At 55.8% G+C, this 17,958-nt stretch overlaps 1 protein-coding gene across 7 annotated transcripts in view; it reads right to left on the reverse strand.

The window, feature by feature from the left end:
• MGLL (monoglyceride lipase) overlaps nucleotides 1-17,958 on the reverse strand; it is a 131,317-nt gene that overhangs the window by 50,910 nt on the left and 62,449 nt on the right. The window lies entirely within an intron of this gene.

Below are 17,958 nucleotides of genomic sequence, written 5' to 3' on the forward strand. Positions count from 1 at the left end.
AGAACAAAGGCTTTGGCATCTGATCTGGGTTGAAATCCTGCTGCTACGTTTTAGCTGTGTGACCTAGGGCCACTGTGACCCTTCGTTTTCTCTTCAGATAATTTTCTTCCCCTCGTGGGTTGCTGAGAGCAGGTAAAAGCTCCTTGCACATAATAGGTGCCCAATAAATGTTGGTCTTCCTTCTCCCAACCTTTGTGCTTAGGGTGCAGGCAGTAACTCTAGGAAGAGAAAGTCTGTTTTAAGACACTTGAGTCACAGTGTAGACTTTGTCCACCTCCCACAGTGCAGCCTTTCCCTGCTCAGGCCAAACAAGACTTTTCCAAAGGCTGCACCCAGAACCAGGCCCAGACCCGTCCTGGCTGCTCGTCCTTGTGAGCAGCAGTGGACAGCGCAGGGGACGGCGGAAGGAGGAGGCCGAGCAGCTCACCGACCTCTTCCCTACAAGGCAAGCTGGTGAAATTCGTATTTTTGCATCCTATATTAACAAAAGTTATTTGGAACGTGTGGAGATTTGGCTTGGGGCCCAGGGCAAGGGGCAGCACCCACGCCCCCCTCCCCTGCCTCTGCTCACGTGTCCTCATGGAGGGTCCAGACACGGTGCACCCTTAGCCGCCCACCCATGCTTTTCCCAAAAGATTTCACTCTTGTCCCCATCCTGGGGCCTGGCACACGATCTCGCTCCATCTGGAGCCCTCCTCCTCGTGGGCCCCTCGTGGAAGGCCAGCTCTTCCTGCCCCAGTGCTGGGAAGCCTCCCGCAGGCGAGCCCACGGGCCCTGGCTCACCACTGCGGCGTTGGCAGGGAACGGCACATCGACACGTTCGTGCCACCAGAACGTGCCTCCAGAGGGCAAGTGCCTTACCGCGTCTCTGTTTCTCCAGCACCCAGAAAGGGCCAGGCCCCAGCAGCCTCCCAAGAAGAAGACAGGAGCGCCAGGGAGAGGCTGTGCTGACCGGCTCACAGGGGGGAGAGGCTTGCTCCAGCCTGGCACGGAGCTCGCCGGGCCTTAGAATGGGGGTCCCCAGCCCGGCCCGGCCCCCCAGGAGGGAGTCCTGGCGCGTTTCCATCAGGCGGCGGGCCGGGACCGGTGAGCTGGAATCTCAGTGTCCCCCGAGGCAGGGCCTCCACCTACCACCGGCATGAGCTCCTCGATGGCGCGTCCAGCGACAGCCTCGGGAACTGGCCTGGAGGCCGTCGCCCACCCCAAGGCCTCAGACAGGGTGCCCCCGAGAAGCCCGAGCCCCCGGCTGCCAGGGCCTGAGCACAGCAGGGGGGCAGGCAGGGGTCTCCCCTGGGGCAGGAGCTGCCCGCAGCCGGGACCCACCCTGAGAACCGCAGCAGACGTGGGGCCTTACGCCCACGGGGAAGGAGCCCGCCCTGCCAGCAGAAGGCGGAGGAATTGATAAGGAGAGGCAACTAACAGGACCGAAATGACAAGTCCTAAAAACACTTTTAAACAAGCGTGGACTCACTCGCAGCTATACTTGATGGCTCTCGGCAGAACAGGAGACGGGGGCTGTTTGGACATTCTTTTATTTCCGGTTCTCTCTCCACCCCATGAAGAGGCACCTGCCATTCTAGGGCACACCCCGGTTCTTCTGAATTCCAGGGTGTAAAGCAGACACCGGGTGGCAACTTTCCTTGTTCAATAACTCCTTGGGGAACACCGCGACGCTCCGACATGGCGCACAGGGCCCTCGCGGGCCGTGCCCCACTGGTGCCCTACTGCCGCCTCCATCGCTAGGGACGTGCGGTTTCCTCCACGCATCCCACATCGGAGGACTCAGTCCTTTTGCAAAGTTTAATTCTCTTTGCTTAAAAAGTCACCTCCTCTGCCAACTACACCAGCTTCTCTTCCACCTTCAAAACCCCTTGTGGACACCACCTCCTCCGTGCAGCCTGGCTTTCCCCTCTGCCCTCAGGCAGGCTGCTGTTCCCTCTGCACCCGCAACACCCGACCACGCTCTCCCCAGCCCTCTGCAGCCTGCCTGCGGCTGTTTGTGGAGGGGCCTGCGATTCTGGTGCAAGCTCTGAGCCCTTGAACAGAGAACAGGGGCTTCTCTCAGGCCTGGCTCCAGGCCCAGGGTGCAGCGAGCCGCTCATCACACGGGCGTTGCATTCAGCTCCACATTTCTGGTCCCGATAGGACCAGAAACCAGATATTCTGTATTAATTCAAATTGTCAGCTATTCTGCCTTGGCTTCTGGCTCAGAAAACATGACCTGGACCCACCCTACGACCCTGAGATAAAGCACATTTTCTCCCCGCACTGGGCAAGCGCAGCACCTGACCAAAAGTGCTGGCTCTTCAAACAAATACTATTTGCTCATTAAACAGGACCGGAGGAAACACTGCCAAGCTTCCCTGCTCCAGCGCCTTTAGCACGAATCAAGTCGTTTGGAAGTCCGTGTCCCTTATTTCCAGTCCTCCTCCCTCTGAGCTTCTATTCTTCTTCCATTCTGCCAGACATTCACCGAGCGCTTGCTACGGGCCAGGCTCCGTGTCCGGCAGTGGACGGGGCTGGCCCAGTCGAGCTCTCGGCCCCACAAGCATCCATCATTCTAAGGGGTATCGGATGTTCAGCACAGGTGGGCAAGTGAGAGTAAAGAACACCTAGCGGTGGGACGGGGGCGAACGAAGCTGGGTGGGGAGCCGGGAGCGTGTGTGTGGCACGGGGTGAGGAGCTCAAGTTAGAACATGGCAGTGGGAAAGGGCCGCACTAAATCAAGACGGGCAGGAGGGCCGGAGGCGCCGCAGAGCCCTGGGGAAGTACGTTCACGGCAGCAGGTGCCAAGGTTCAGGGGCGGGTGCTCGGTGTGTGAGGAAGACGGGCCGGAGAGGTGGGGCCGAGGGAGCCAAGGGGGAAGGGGAGAGGGTGGAGGGACGGAGGGGCGGCTTTTGCCCTGGGAGGTGGGAGCCATAGCGGGGCATGGAGCAGAGGCGAGACCAGGTCTGACTTGGGTTTTAATAGGAATGGCAGGGCAGGGGCAGGCAGGAGAGCCATGTTCCGTTTGTCTCCTGGTAGGATTCTCGGCGCTGTTCTCTCCCGGGTCTGCTGTGGAGAAGACAGCTGGGTGACGAGGGGGCTGCAGAAGGTGGACGAGGCGCCGAGAGCCCCCGTTGTGCCCCCGGATTGCCAGGCGGGGTCATGCAAGAGGCCTCCCTCCCCAGGCTTCGCCGCCTCGTCTGTGCGATTAAGGGACGGTCTCCAGAGCTACTCCCGTCTGGCTTCAAGACGCTGTGCTCTTGTTTTCTAATTTCAGAAGCAACTTGAGAAAAAAGCCAAATGAACAAACAGAGGGCACTGCAGGCAGGAGGGAGAGGTCCCCCGTGAAGGAAACAGTCCCCGGCAGTGGGTGGGGGCTGCCACTTCAGCGCCACCGGGGGAAGCTTCTGGCCATTCTGTGGCAGAACCACGGGGCTCCGTCACGTCCACGTACAAGGACTGAGGGGCACGCCAAGAACGGGGCACTGGTTGTCTCTGGGTTCTTTTAAGTTTTTTGAACTTTTTCGTATTTTCCAAAATTTCTGCAATGAACTGTTATTTTGTCATCTGGGGGAAACAAATAAAGGCTGTTTTTTTGTTTTCTTTTTTAAATAAATCGTACTTGTTCATATGTACAGATAGGCAAGAGAACAAAATCATCCAGCTCAGCAATCAGCCTCAATCAAATCCGCTCTTGAGAAATGGTTGTGATTGGAGTACGTGCATGCAGCACAGCTGAAGATGAGGAAAGGAGGGAGCTGGGGGGGGGGGCTTGGGGGAGGTGAGGAAAGGAAGGCAGTCTACCTGGCGAGGGCTTGACCGACCTCTGCTGGCCTGAATTAGAGCCATCAGGACCACCCCCCAGTCACGTCAAGACATCCCTCTGATAGGAAAAAGCAATGATCAGGACCAGCTGCCGGAAATGCTGTCCATTCCACGCGCCTCCTCTGCCCTCTGGGATGCATGCCTGGAGCCTGACCCCGGTCAGCGTGGACTCCAAGACGGGCGGCAAGCCTTCTCCATGCGAGGACGTACCCCTCTGCCAGGGGAGGCTGCAGCTGCCCACAGTAAGGTTTGCGCCTGGGCTCACGCCTTGATTTGACCAATGGGAGGCAGCGGGAACGAGGAGATGCTGCTGCTGAGCCAGCCGGGAGCACGTGGACAAGCCCAGCTAGCCTGTTGGGTAACTGGAGACACCTCCTTGTCCTCCCTCCCTCCAGCCAGGAGACAGACAATCCCGGACACAGAGCTGCCTGGCTGACCTGCAGCTGTACGAGATGCTCCAGAAAAACCACCCGGCTGATGTCAGACTGACTCACTGACTCACGGGCTCATGAGTAAATGGCTATGGTCTTAAGTCACTGAGTTTTTGGGGTCATTTGTTATGCAGCAATAGCTAACTGATAACCATCACAACTGTACCTGTGTATTAGTCAGGGTTCTCTAGGGAAACAGAATCAACAAGAGATATCTATCAATAGTATGCGATCGTATTAAGAATCTCTCGCGCAGCTGTGGAAATGCACAAGTCCAGGTTCCACAGGCAGGCTGCAACCAGGGGCTGCAATGAAAGTTCAACGAAGGTTCTTGATGAGTTCTGGGAGATGCTGGCTATCCAAAGACAAGCTGGGAAATTCTCTCCCAATGCTGGAATCACTTCCCCTTTTAAGGCATTCAACTGATGGGGACAAGCATCACTCACTGCTGAGGGCCATCTCCCTGATGGATGTAATTATAACCAGCTATGATTTACCACTGCAGTAAAGTCAATGGTGACTAAACTCCATCAATGCCCTTGTATTACAGGGAGCCCAGTGCTTGCTTGACCAAACAACTGGGCACAATTACCTGGCCGAGTTGACACAATAGCCTAACCATCACAACCTGGGACAGAAAACCTTGGCTTGGTTTGAACTGTCCCTCAGGGAATTGTATTTGAGAATGTGAGGCTCTGGCCAAGAGACTTTTTCTGCTGTAATGGAAGTCTGGTGGTCTGTGAACCAGAGTTGGGGCCTTTCCAAGGTGAAGACCTGTAAATAATACTGAATCAACAACCATCACCTATGTTGATTTTTAAATTTCTTTTTCAAATTCCAAAAATACACACACACAGCTTTACCCTCCTCTCAGATTTGCTGACTCCATCACTTTGGTCTATATTTTTCTAGACCTTTTTTTCTTTTGTTCAGGCTCCTAGGTCCATACCTCAGTATAATTTTATCTTGTGGTTTTCTGTTTTGTTTTTCCCTACTTAGGCAGAAGACCTTTGCACGTGGCAAATGGCAGATCTGGCTCCTTCTTTCTAACGGGGGCCAGGTATGGGCAGCAAACTGGGGTCTGCTGGTTCCTCCGTGGAGGGGTGTGTGGGTTGTTTCCAACTTCTCGCCATAACAAGGTTCGGGTCAGCCTCCCTAGGGCCCCCAGCCGCCTCGAGTGGGTGTCTTAAAGGAAGACGATGGCAGACGGAGACTTTCCAGGACCCCGGAGCAGTGAACCGACACTTCCCTAAGAAAATGAGCTGGGCTTCTCTTTGCCCAGTACAATCTCCACGTCTCCCAGGCTCTCTTCCTTTTCCCTCTTCCCACAGTCTTAAATATACACAACACAGGACCAGTCGACTAGAGTTTTATCTCTCCTGCTTTGATCTAAAAAGCACATTTACTGAAGTTGTTACATTTTTTTAAGTGAGGGAAAAAATTACCCTAAATATAGTTGTTCTTGTTGGGCCCTCGACGCAACTTTTTTTCCCATGAGTCAATGGTCTTTCATAGAAAAATAGAAAAAGATTTTCTACCTTGCATTAGAGAATAAACACCAGATTCTCGTGGGAAGAGAAATATAAGGAAGCATTACAAAAATGGGAGGCGCAATATCCAAAGGAGTGAAAATACAAAAGGAGCCTGAAAAGAAGAAGAGAAAACCACAGAAGAGAAGAAGCAGAATAGCAGATGACGACAGAGCAACTTCACCCTGTGTTTTTAACAGCCTGCCGCCTGAGTAATCCTGTTTCCTCGCTGGGTAAGCATTCTGGACAAGTGAGGGTTTCAGATGCTGAAGGCAAATTCCCTTCCATATCCAAAGAAGAAGATGCTGGAGACAATGTGTGTGCTAGCTGGAGGCTTCTATGAACCCTGGAAGATCAGGTCCTTGGCACCAGTCCATTCCCGTGGGTGTGCACCTACTGTCGTGGAGCCACTGGATTAGAGAACGTCAGTGGGCGTGGCCCAGGGTGGGTCGTAGCCCTCTTACTGGGGTCCTTTACAAATGAGATGAATACGAGAGACAGACAGAGAAACCCACAGAAGCACTGAGAGCCAGAAGAAGCCGGAAGCCGAAGCAACCAAACCCGGAAGAGAAGGGAGAGCCGGGCAGGCGCCGCCAGGTGCCGGGCCCTGTGACAGAGGAGCCCGGGATCGCAGGCAGCCAGGCTTCGGGAGAAAGCGCTGCCTGGGGCTGTCTTGACTTGGACGTTTTTCTCAGCCTAGGAACTGTAAGCTTACAATCTAATAAATCCAACCTGTGAAAGTCAACCCATTTCTGGTGTAGTGCATTTTGGCAGCCCAGCAGCCCAGCAAGTGAACCTTCCCTGATGATTCTGGGCCACTGACGGGGTCATCTTTTCATTGTCTCTCAGAGCCCAGTCATGCTTCAGGGGCTCCTTGTTTTCCAGTCACATTCACTGCTCTCCGCCAGCACTGGCTGCGAACACAGCACGTGCTGACAGCTGCCCGGCTGAGTTCGCAGACATTGCTTCATCAGATCACCACCTGACCTTCCTGGGCTCGAGCTGCCCTCTTCAGAACCGAGGCATAACGAGGTCAGCACTGGGTACACCGGGAAGAAGCTCCTTGTGCAAATCAGCGCGTGATTCCACCAGGGGCCGTGGCTACTGGACGGCAGAGTGGAACCTGCTCCCGGGGAGGCGCAGGTTGTTTCCCGCACTGCCCACTTGTTAGTCTCCGTTTCCATCCCTGCTCCGGCTGCGGGGGGGTGGAAGGCACGAGTGGCCGGCGCGAGCCCTGTTTCCTCGCAGGTGGGGTTGTGCCCGTCTCCTCCCAGCCTGTGGTAATCCTGGCATCCTGGGAACGTTGCGGCTATTCCCACAGCTGGGCAGCTGCCTCTGCAGACCCCCGTTTCGCCACGTGACGCGGCATTTGGTTTCGGGGGGCGCATCCTTGCGGCCCGCCCAAAGTCTGCTTTCACTCTGCCTCTGCACTTCTCCTCGAGCCGGTCCTTCTCCATGAGCTCAGTCCCCAGCCTGCAGGGGCGCCCCCAGCTGCCCTCTGCGTCCCATGACCTGCCGGGCTCCGCAGCCCAAGTTGACCCCAAGTTCACAGCAAGTTCTTCAAATCCCCTTCAGGGAAGGGAGGGCTGAGATTAAACGAGAAGATCTCTCCTTTTTAGGGAAGCAGTCACGCTGTGTCACCCTCACAGCCTTAAAGGCAAAATAAGGAGAATTTTCAAAAAAAAATTATATATATACATTAAAAGCTCCATATCACTATGCTACAGGATTGCAGGAAGTCTTCGAGCAGGTTCCTTCACTTCTGTTTCAGTTTTCTCAACTGTCAAATGAGAATTTCAAAACTTCTTACTGGGAGACTTAAAAATACTGTATATCATGAGTCTCAAACCCTTTACATGAATGCAACAAATCCTCACACCAGCCCAATGACACGGGCACGAGCGCTGATCTCCGCTTTACAGAAGGGGAAACTGAGGCACACGGAGGTTGAAGTGTTGGGCAGAGTTGGATCCACATGCAGCCTCCCCCGGAGGCTCTTTTTCCGAGTAGGTACCCCGGCCGGGGTGGCTGTTTTTAAGTCTCTCCGGGCTGTGGGAAAGCAAGCGATCCAGGAGACAGGTTCTCCTGAGTCAGGGCAGATGGGGAAACGGGAAGGAGCCATGCAGGATTCTCAGAGCTGTTGTCCGCTCGGTGCCTTCTGCCGAGGAAGCGAGGGAAGTGCACGTGCTTCATCCCGCACTTTCAACGGATTTCTCACTCTCTTCCCCCAAAATGCTAGTGCCCTCCCCCACACCCTCCACCCAGCAGCTGAGGAAGACAAACTGAGGAGGGGAGAGAGAGGGGGGAATGGCAGAATAAAACGGTGTTTTTTCTGGTTGACAACTTAGCTGTCATTTTAAATCTGTGTTTGCATGTTCGTGTACCCCACATCCTTTCGATGGTAGCATCCCCCAGGCTGTGTGTGCATTTTGTTTTAAAAATTCACCTGGAGCACAAGCGACAGAGCTGTGTAGGAGGAATGCCATGCTTTGATAAGACTGTGGGGTGTTTTTTACTGTTTGTTTGCTTTTGTCTGTGTTTCGGGGATATCCCCGAATCACTGAATACTGGTACCCGAGTGTGGCATCCAGGGAGGGCCGCGCTGAAGAACGGCCCTCTCAGACTGGGGCTGGGGGGCACTGCCCTTTTAGCAGCCTTCTCTACCCGGGGATGCCCCCAGACATTGCCCAACCTCAGACAGAAAAGGAGAAGATAAAACCTTCATTCAACCAATTTCACTTCTCATTAGCCACTGTGACCTGGAATTTAGGGAAAAGCCCAAGTCAACACTGGGTCCACATTAGCGAGACGCAGGGCTCTTGGTGAAAGGGGGAGGAGGGCATTGAAGAAAATAAGAAGGTTTCCACACTCGTCCCTGCTTTAGGGGGACAACACGTGGCCCCCACCCAGCCCGTCTTCCTGTGCCTCAGGCCCTCTCCCACCATTCTGCCACAGTTGTCTCCCACCACCTGTGGGAGTGATACAGGATGCCAGGTGTATGTCAAGGATATTTTTGTGAGAAGAGGAAAGGAGAGCTGCCTGCTCCGGAGCATGTGCAGGTGGGCGGGCATCTGACGCTGTGCCCAGTCACGAGGGGCAGCCCAACGTGCCGGCGGCGTGAGCCGGTCCGGCCAGGGACGCTGGTGGGTTTGAATGGGTGTGTCACTGTAGCTTTGAACCCAGGCACAAACGCATCAAATCGGCTGCCCCGAACCCCAGCCACAGGAGTCGGAACTGCCCAGTCTTTATTCCCTGGGTACCACCATCACCGTTTTGTCCTCGCCACACACTAGTCATTGTATTATTCACCTGATAGATTCCTTTATTACCCTGACTCACTCTTTAAAAATCAATGTATTTATCAAAGAAACTTTCTATCACTCCTGTTCATAAGAAACCAGTCACCTCCCATAAGCAGAGAGTAACTGGCAGACACCACTCTTTGCCTACTCCGAGTTTCCATTCACTCGCTTCCTCTTCTACATAACTTACACCTGACTTACGTAGACTGGCGATACAGCCCATCAAAGCGCGCTGTCTCCCAGCTCCTCTCGCAATGGGGGTGGCCATGGAACGAAGCTCTAGCCACCAAGATATAAGAGGAAGGTGATGGAAGGAACTTCCATAAAAGCTTTCTTAAAAGGAAGATAAGTATTATTTCTGATGCCTGAAATACGGATGTCGTGTGATGGTGGGAGCCCGAGCACCCATCCTGGACCATGAGGGAGGCTTGAGGCTGGGTGCTCTAAGGGTGGTAGAATAGACACAAGAAACCTAATTGCATGAGAACGAAATGGAGCCATCATTCCATGGCCTGGACCATCTCGAGCTTCTTTTCAGTGAGAGAGAAATAAGTCTTCTGACTTAAGCCACTGTTACCACTGGTCTATTTCTAGCAGCCCGGCTTGATTCCTGATATAGACATGATAAAATAAATGTGCGCCACTTAAAATGAGCTGATTGCCTATGTACTGTCTAAAATCACCTGGGGCTCCGTTTTTCTGGGGTAACCTCCAAGTCAACAGCGAGCTGCTCTAGCAGTCAGTGCATTAGACGCATTTCTTTTCCCAGGCCTTCCAGCCCCTCCCTGCATCCACGGCTTTCACCACATGAACACTGCAGTTCCTCTCTCCACTTAAGGAATAGACTGCCCGACCTCGTTAATGGTGGCCTTGGCCATGTGACTTGCTTTGGTCCATAGTGACAGACGGAAGTGATGACGGGACAGTCTGAGCCCAGGCTTTAAAAAGCATCACAGGGAAGCGGACTTGGCTCAGCGGTTGGGGCGTCCGTCTACCACATGGGAGGTCCGCGGTTCAAACCCCGGGCCTCCTTGACCCGTGTGGAGCTGGCCCATGCGCAGTGCTGATGCGCGCAAGGAGTGCCCTGCCACGCAGGGGTGTCCCCGCGTAGGGGAGCCCCACGCGCAAGGAGTGCACCCCATAAGGAGAGCCGCCCAGCTTGAAAGAAAGTGCAGCCTGCCCAAGAATGTGCCATGCACACGGAGAGCTGACACAACAAGATGACGCAACAAAAAGAGACACAGATTCTCGGTGCCGCTGATTAGAAGCGGTCACAGAAGAACACACAGTGAATGGACACAGAGAGCAGGGAGGGGGGGAAGGGGAGAGAAATAAATAAAAAATAAATCTTTAAAAATAAAATAAATTAAAAAAACATAAAAAAGTAAAAAGCATCGCATGATTCCATTGTCCTCTTGTGCTCCTTTCACTACCCTGAAGAGAACATGACTCAGCTAGCCCACAGTCCAAAGGGAGATGAGAAGCAACCTGGAGCTCAGCCTAGAGCAACTGACCTATAGCTAGATACATAGGAAAGAATAAATCACTGTTGTTTTAAGCTAATGAGTCTTTGGTTGCTTTGTTACACAGCATTACTGTGACAATTGCTGACTGCTTCATAAGTATTGATTCCTTACTACTTGCTAGAAACATGTGCTAGGCATTGGGATATGTATGGATCTATATTCAGTGACCTGGCTCCTGCTCTCGATGAGTTTTATTTTTTAGCTTTGGAACTTTTCTGTTTCAAGGACTACTGGGGTTAGCTGGGTTCCCAGTTGCAAACTCTAGCAGAAATTACACTATTGCTCACCAGAAGAATTGAGTCTGCAAGAGAAAGAAACTCTTGGGACAAAACTAAGGAAACTGTGACAGTGTCATGTAACTGGAGGGACCTGCTAATGAGAGAATACTCCTTGACCCCAACCAGGGTAGATCCAAATCCAAATTCAGAGTCACTGCTGACTCAGCTGTATTCAGCATGTGCCATTGACACCCTGCAAATAGAGCGCTAATTTTCACTTTTCATGTTTGCTCAATTTGTTAGGCACTTACTGTATGTGAAGGTACTTTGTATGTGTTATCCCATCAAATCTGGATGACAGCTACATGGAGTCTTTTTTTTTAAGGTTTATTTATTTATTAACCCCCCCCACCCCGCCCCCATTGCCTGCTCTCTACATCTACTCACTGTGCGTTCTTCTGTGTCTGCTTGTATTCTCATTAGGCAGTCCTGGGAACCCATCCTGGGACCTTCTGGAGTGGGAGAGGGGTGCTCAGTCTCTTGTACCACCTTGGCTCCCTGGTCTGCTGGCCTCTTATTATCTCTCCTCTGTGTCTCTTGTGGTTGCATCATCTTGCTGTGCCAGCTCTCCACTCAGGCCAGCTTGCTGCCTGGGCCAGCACTCCACAGGGCCAGCCCTTCCCTTGGCCTAGTTTGCTGCACGGTCCAGCGTGCCTTCTCCAGGAGGCCCTGGGAATCGAACCCTGGACCTCCCATACGGTAGACGGGAGCCCGCTCACTTGAGCCACCACCTCTTCCCTACGTGAAGTCTTTTATATCTATTTTACGGATGCAGAAACCAAGACTCGCTGGGCCCCGCAGGATTGGCTCCCTGTCGCCTCTGGCCTCATCGCCAGCCTCTCCCCCTCTTTACTCTGCCCCCAGGCTCCCCAACAAGCCAGGTACACTCGTACCCCAGGGCCTTTGCACGGAACACTTCCCCCAAGCATCTGGGTGCCGCCCCCTCACCTCAGTTGCCACTTTCTATCGCCCTCCTCCCTGACACGCCCTGCCCCTCCCCTCTTTGGTTTTCTCCTTGACACTTATCTCCACAGGACACCCTCTGCAGTCACCCATTTCTGCTTCCGTCCCCCTCGAGGGTGTTTTATCTGTCATGTTTCAACTGCGTCTCCTGCGCTTGGAATCAGGCCTGGCCTATGGCAGATGCTCAATAAGTGATGGAAGGAAGTAAGGAAAGAGGGAAGGAGGGAGGGAGGGAGGGAGGGGCCTGGAGATGTGAGGGAACCTGCAAAAAGTCAACAGCTGGGAGTCTGCCGAGCTAGCCTGAACCAGGCCTGCCTGTGCTCCTCCCAGCCGCCCCACGCCGTCGCGCGCTGAAACACGCCGTCAAGACCTCTCTCTCCTGGCACGTTCCACTGGCAGCTCTGGAAGGCAAAGTGCCAATCGCTTTTCTTAACAATTGTGTCGTAGGGAGTGAGGAGGATGGAGAAGTCACCTACACTTTCCTTTTCTCTCTTGCTCTTTAAAAAGGCCTTTCAAAATCAGATCTATTTTACTGAAAAACAATGGGAAAACCAGTCGATGGAGCATGTCAGTGACAAACTCCTGCTCAAGGGGGGAACGAGCGTTCTTGAAAACGTGCAGAAGTGTGCAAGCTGAGGTTGTCAACGCTGTCTTTGCAGGCGAGGACGACTTAGGAGGTCCCTGACAGCTGTTTCTGGCAGATTCCATCGTTATAAACTGGCGCTCCACTCTGGCGGCTTCGGTGGCCAAACGCCCAGCAGGAAGGTGAGCGCCTGGTGTGTTCGGCCAGGCCACCCTCGGCCCTGTCCCCTGGCAGCCGCGCGGCCTTGGCCGGGCTTGTCCCCGCCTCCTGGCCGAGGCTCACAGCCCTCTCTGCACACACGGGAAGTGCTCACTGACAGTGAGTTCAGCTCCCTTTAGAGACGCCAGCTCGACACGGACGCCTGCCGTCCCCTTCTGTCACATAGAAATTCCTGCCGTGGGCAGGTTCCCACCATGTCCCTGTGCTTCTGCAGGCACAGCCCTGCCTGGAGACCACCGCTCTTGGGGCAAAAGGGCTCGGCCCGGAACCCCGCCTGCGGAGGGACAGCCCACTCTCTCCTCCCTCTCAAGGCCTTTGGAGCCTGTCCCTCTGGCCTCCAGATGAAATGCCAAGGCTGATTTTTTTCCTTTCTCGGTGAGAGACCAAGTTTCTACCGAATAAACCCTCTAAGCAGTTTTCCTGATCTGGTGACATCTGCAAGATAACTAGGGAAAGAATTACTGTTATGGTCCCGAAACGGTCAAGCGCTGCTCCTCAGCTCTGGGGAAAGGCGCGGCTGGCCCCGTCCTCTCGCACCAATGTCCTGCGAAGACGGCTTGCTGCGTAGGAGACAGGCAAAGGTGGAGCTGCAGACGGGGCACCTGGTGAGATCACCACCCTTCCCAGGAAAAGCAGCTAGGCGGAAGAGCTGGCGCGCTCGGGGCCAGGGGCTGGCAGGTGCCGCCGGCTGACACGGGCTGGCTCCTGTTTTACCAGGTGCATCGTTCAAGGAGGGAATCGAAGCTCAGAAGGTGAAGTGGCTTGTCCGGCCCACACAGCAGCAAATGGCAGGGCCAGGTTCTGGGCCCGAGTCATCCTCTGTCAGGCAGAGAGAGCTGCGTAACAGAAGGTCCCGGGCAGAGCCCGACCTGGCAGCGGGCAAGCCGCTAGCCGCCAGGCGCAGCTACCCGCTGGGGCGTGCGGCGCTGCCTCTGCCCATGCAGGTGCTCGTGGGTGGGCGAGAGAAGACCGAGCGCCTGGCCCCGACGCTTTGGCTGGGCTCGGGTGCCACCTCGGGGTGTCGGAGGCTTGGCAGTAGGCGCACGGCGGGAAACCGGCCCCACGCTGCCAGCAGAGCTATTCCCGGAGCCCCGGTGGCCCTTTCAGCCTCTCTTGGGGCGTGGCTGGTGTAGGAACCCCGAGCCCCAAGCCAGGTCCCTTAGAGACACGGCACCATGAGGGGTCAGACAAAAGTGCAGCACCCACCCCGGAGCAGTTTCCCCAAAAGTGAAAAAATCACAGCAAGGATGGGGATTTGAATCTGGCTCTGCCGCCCAACGGCTGGGTGGCCTTGAGCAAGTTACCTGACGTGTCTGAGCTTGCGTGCCAGATAGGAACACCCGCCTCATCGGATTCAGCCGAAACCCTGCTTCTTCCAGGGCTCCCTAGGGCCGCCGTGTGGGGGCTGCCAGTTAGGTTTCGGGTGGGTGCGAGACGCTGTGAGGGACTGCGGGATCTCATCTTTCTGCCGACTGGGAAAGAAGGTACGGAGGATGCAGGCCACACAGCTCATCCCTGGCAGAGCTGGGGCGAGAGGCCGCGCACGCCACCTGCCTGGCCCATCTGTGCTCAGGCGATTGGCTTGCACGCACCCCAGTTAACCAGCAGAGCTCTTCGTTCCGGACACGTCCAGGCAGGCATATGTGTAACACGCCCCAGGGCTCTGCCGATGAGCTCGGCCGCCTCAGGGCATCCCGTGCGAGGGCTGGGACTCAGGTGGCCTCTGTGTTCAGGAGGTACCAGAGACTGAACCCAGTACATGGGCAGCAGGTGCTCAACCACGGAGCTGCAATGCGCTGCCCCCCGTGGCCTTTCATTTTATTTTATTTTTTCAGGAGGCACCCGGGTTGAACCCAGGACGTCATCCACGCGAAGCAGATGTTCCACCAGCGAGCTCCAGGCGTGGTGCAGCTGTCATTTGGAATTTCAATCTTGGCTCAGACCTCTCACTTTACGTGGAGTGGGGAGCCCGTGGACAGGGTGCCGTGAAAATGCAAGAAGTTATTATTTCCAAGCCGGTGATAAATATAGTTTTTAAAAACGCTACCGAAGGGGCACACGCAGCTCCTCGTCTGCCCTCCCGGGGGCTTTCTCGGGGGCCCCGTGGGACCGCTCTGTCCTGGCCCCCACGGATGGGCGTGGGGGGTGGCAGCCTCTCTGATGGCAGCTGTTTATTTTTCGCCTCCAGTGGGCCGGCCGCTTGCTGGTCACGGGGCTGGAGCTCCCACTTCGGAGGGGCTCGGCTCACAAACAGCCCGCGCCTGCCTCTCTCCCTGCAGGCGGGCAGCCCCGCGGCTCCCCGCGGCACCTGGGGTGAGCTGGCAGAGCCACGGGCCTTTCTAAGCAACACATTTAAATGCGACCAAGTCCAGGCCCTACCTGTTTTAACGTTCTTTTGAATAGCTCCTTTTCCTAGTTCATATGCAATTATTTGGGATGGTCATTTTTTTTACAGTGTATTTTTTTGTTTAAAAAATCTTTGTGAAGTCTATCAGTCACACATGAACATCCATAAACAATAAGTGTATAGTAAAAGTTGTGAACTTACAAAACAAACATGCATAACATCACAGGGGGCTCCCTGGCCAGACCTCACGCCACCACCAGCACCTTGCATTGTTGTGAAACATTTGTTACAAACTAGGAGAGAGCATCATCAAAATATTACCGCTGGCTATGACTGTGACACCAAATGCGAGACAGGGGCGGTAATGTTAACAGGGAAGGCAGCCCTTTCCGAGCCTGCGGAGGACGACGGGACGGGATCCCTGCGGCGTGCACCTGCCAGGGACCTGGAAAACCTCGCCCCCTTAAAAGGAGGAGACCGGTGCTTCCTGCAGGCTCGCTGCGTCAGCGAGGGCGAGCGACGCCAGCCGTTCCAGGGGCTCGTCCAGCATCGCTCCTGATGTGCCCGCCCGTGGGCTCACAGCCCCCGCCCAGGTTCTGTCATGAGCCCCTGAGCGACGGCAGCTCATGCCGTTCCAGGAGCGCTCTGCTTTACTGCCACCATCAAACCGTCTCCACGTCACGGGGCAGAAGACAGAGGCAGCCAGGGACACGGTCTTGCGGCGGGGCCGTGGGGTCCAGAACCCGCCTCCCCCCCTTGGGGCACGTGGTACGGAAGCCCTGGCTTCTCTCCCCCTTCCCCTGCACTTTGACGTGTGCTCGAAGTCCTGGAAGAGTCTGCACGTCACACTAATTGGTGACAGACGGATAATTCACCTGGCTGGAAGGCCTGGAGGGGAAACGTTCAGAGTGTGTGGATGGGAAAAAGAAATCCAAGGTAATTGCTACCCAACGAGGCCTGACGTTGTTTAACGCCAGCAGGTGTCTGGGGCTTGTGGTGGAGCCGGTTCACCTCCTATGTTCCAGGTAGCCGCTGGGGCCCGCGGAGAAAAGCTGTGCCGGGAGAGGGGAGGCTCACGGAGGGCGGCAAGGGGTCCCCGAGCAGCTTTTCAAGACACCGGGGAGGGCATTCGCTGGCGCATCTCCCGAGGGCATCCCAAAGCGGTGAAGCCGAGCTGGCACTGAAAACGCCTGGACTGCAAATGGGGAGTACAAGAGTGGGGCTCCCTCAAGTTCAAGGTCCATCAGCTCACCCGAGGGCCGCAGGCGTGGGCGCTGCCCCTCAGGGCCTGCCGCGGCCGAGGTGCCTCCCGCGTGGGTGCCTCTGCCCCCACGCCAGGCCCAGCTGCAGGCGTCACCGCTGTTGCCCGGTCGCACGGCCTGCCCGGACGTGTCCCGCAGCTGACCCGGCCCGACCTGAGCTCAGGTCGGTTTCTCCCTTTGCTGGAAGCTTTGCCTGTGAGCCCACCCTTTGCGCTTCCTTCCTTCCCTTTCTCTTGTTGCTTTCAGTTAGAAGAGACATCCCACCCCAAAATTCCTGGGGGAGATGGGGGCTAAGTCAAGGGGCCAGGCCTTGTCCTTCAGGCGCTCCCAAGCCTGTATTTCATGACTGGTCACGACACCCTCCCCTTGGGGACCAGAGTCTCCGCTGGGAGCTAGGGGATGCAGCCTAAAAATAGGAAATAAAAGACACACTTGCCAGCATTTGAGCTCCGAGGCTGGCGGGGCTGTGAAGGCGTGCACACTAGTGGAATCCACTGGGTGAAGAGGGCTACCCTCCAGCAGGTGAAGGCGGCGGCAGCGCGTGGAGGAGGGTGAGGCAGACGGGGAGCGGCCGAGAGCCGTGAGAGCAGCCCCAGCTAAGGGCCCCCAAATCCAGGGGGCGGGTGGCCAGATGGACAAGCCCCTGGAGCCGGGGGCACTAAGTGGGTGGCTGGATGAGGGAAGAGGATGGCCCTCAGATCAGAGCCTTCCTCTCTGCCCCTTCCTGGACGTTTCGTGTCATCTCGAACGTCCGCCGTCCGGGGCACCCAGAAGCCGGCTCCAGCTTCCGCACTCCCCTTCTCTCCTGTCTCCTCCTTGGGCCACCGCGGGCCCTCGGGGGTCCACCTGGGGCCAGGGCCTCTTGCTGCTCTGGAGCTCAGCTTCCCGCTTTAAGATGGGGAGGGCGCACCCACGAGTCAGGGGAAGGTGTGAGATGAAATGCTGCAACTCCGCACCTGCTCGCCTCGGCCACCCTGCACGGGCGCCCCGGGGGCCCTCGCTGTGCCCCCACTTTGCCTGGGAAGTCCCAGTCACATTTCAAGCCTCAGCTCAAAGGCTGCCTTCTCCATAAAGATGTGGAAGCCCTCCCCTCACTCCTGCCCGCAGTGGGAGTCCATTTTCTCTCCCTCGGGATTCTCTCACTTGCTCGCCAGGCTTCTCCCCACTGCACGGCTGGGGACCCCCACCCCCACCCCGACTGTGGCTCTCCAGTCCTCACACAGGGCCCCCCAGGTGGGCACTCGAGGCCTGCTTGCGAGGGCAGCGGGATCCCTTGCCCAGGGGTGCTTGTCCTCCTATCTTCTCCTCCAGCCATCAGAGCTGGAGGAAGAGCAGGAGATGCGGGGACCGGCCTCTGGCGTGGTAAAGGACGGATGAGGGAGAATCCGCTTTCCCTGATGGACACTCGGTCAGAGCACAAACCCCTGGGATGCGTGCTTGCTCTGGAAAGTCAGGTTGTCCCCGAAGGCCTGAGGGAAAGAGCTTCGTGTCTCATTCTCAGGAGAAGTAGCCTGGGAGGGCAGAGAATGAGGCTCTGGGGCTGGAGACCAGCAGTGCAGGGGTTCCTGGCTGGCCTCTTCTTAGCTCCTTGTCTGGAAAATGGGCAACGTCAAAAGTTGAGGCAGTCAAAGCGTTCAAGGAAAATGATGTATCCATTTAAAAAAATGTAGACAGCTAAGTAGATAGATAGGTAGGTAGATAGCTAAAT

The sequence above is a fragment of the Dasypus novemcinctus genome, chromosome 26 (assembly GCF_030445035.2).
Source record: "Dasypus novemcinctus isolate mDasNov1 chromosome 26, mDasNov1.1.hap2, whole genome shotgun sequence".
NCBI lineage: Eukaryota > Metazoa > Chordata > Mammalia > Cingulata > Dasypodidae > Dasypus > Dasypus novemcinctus.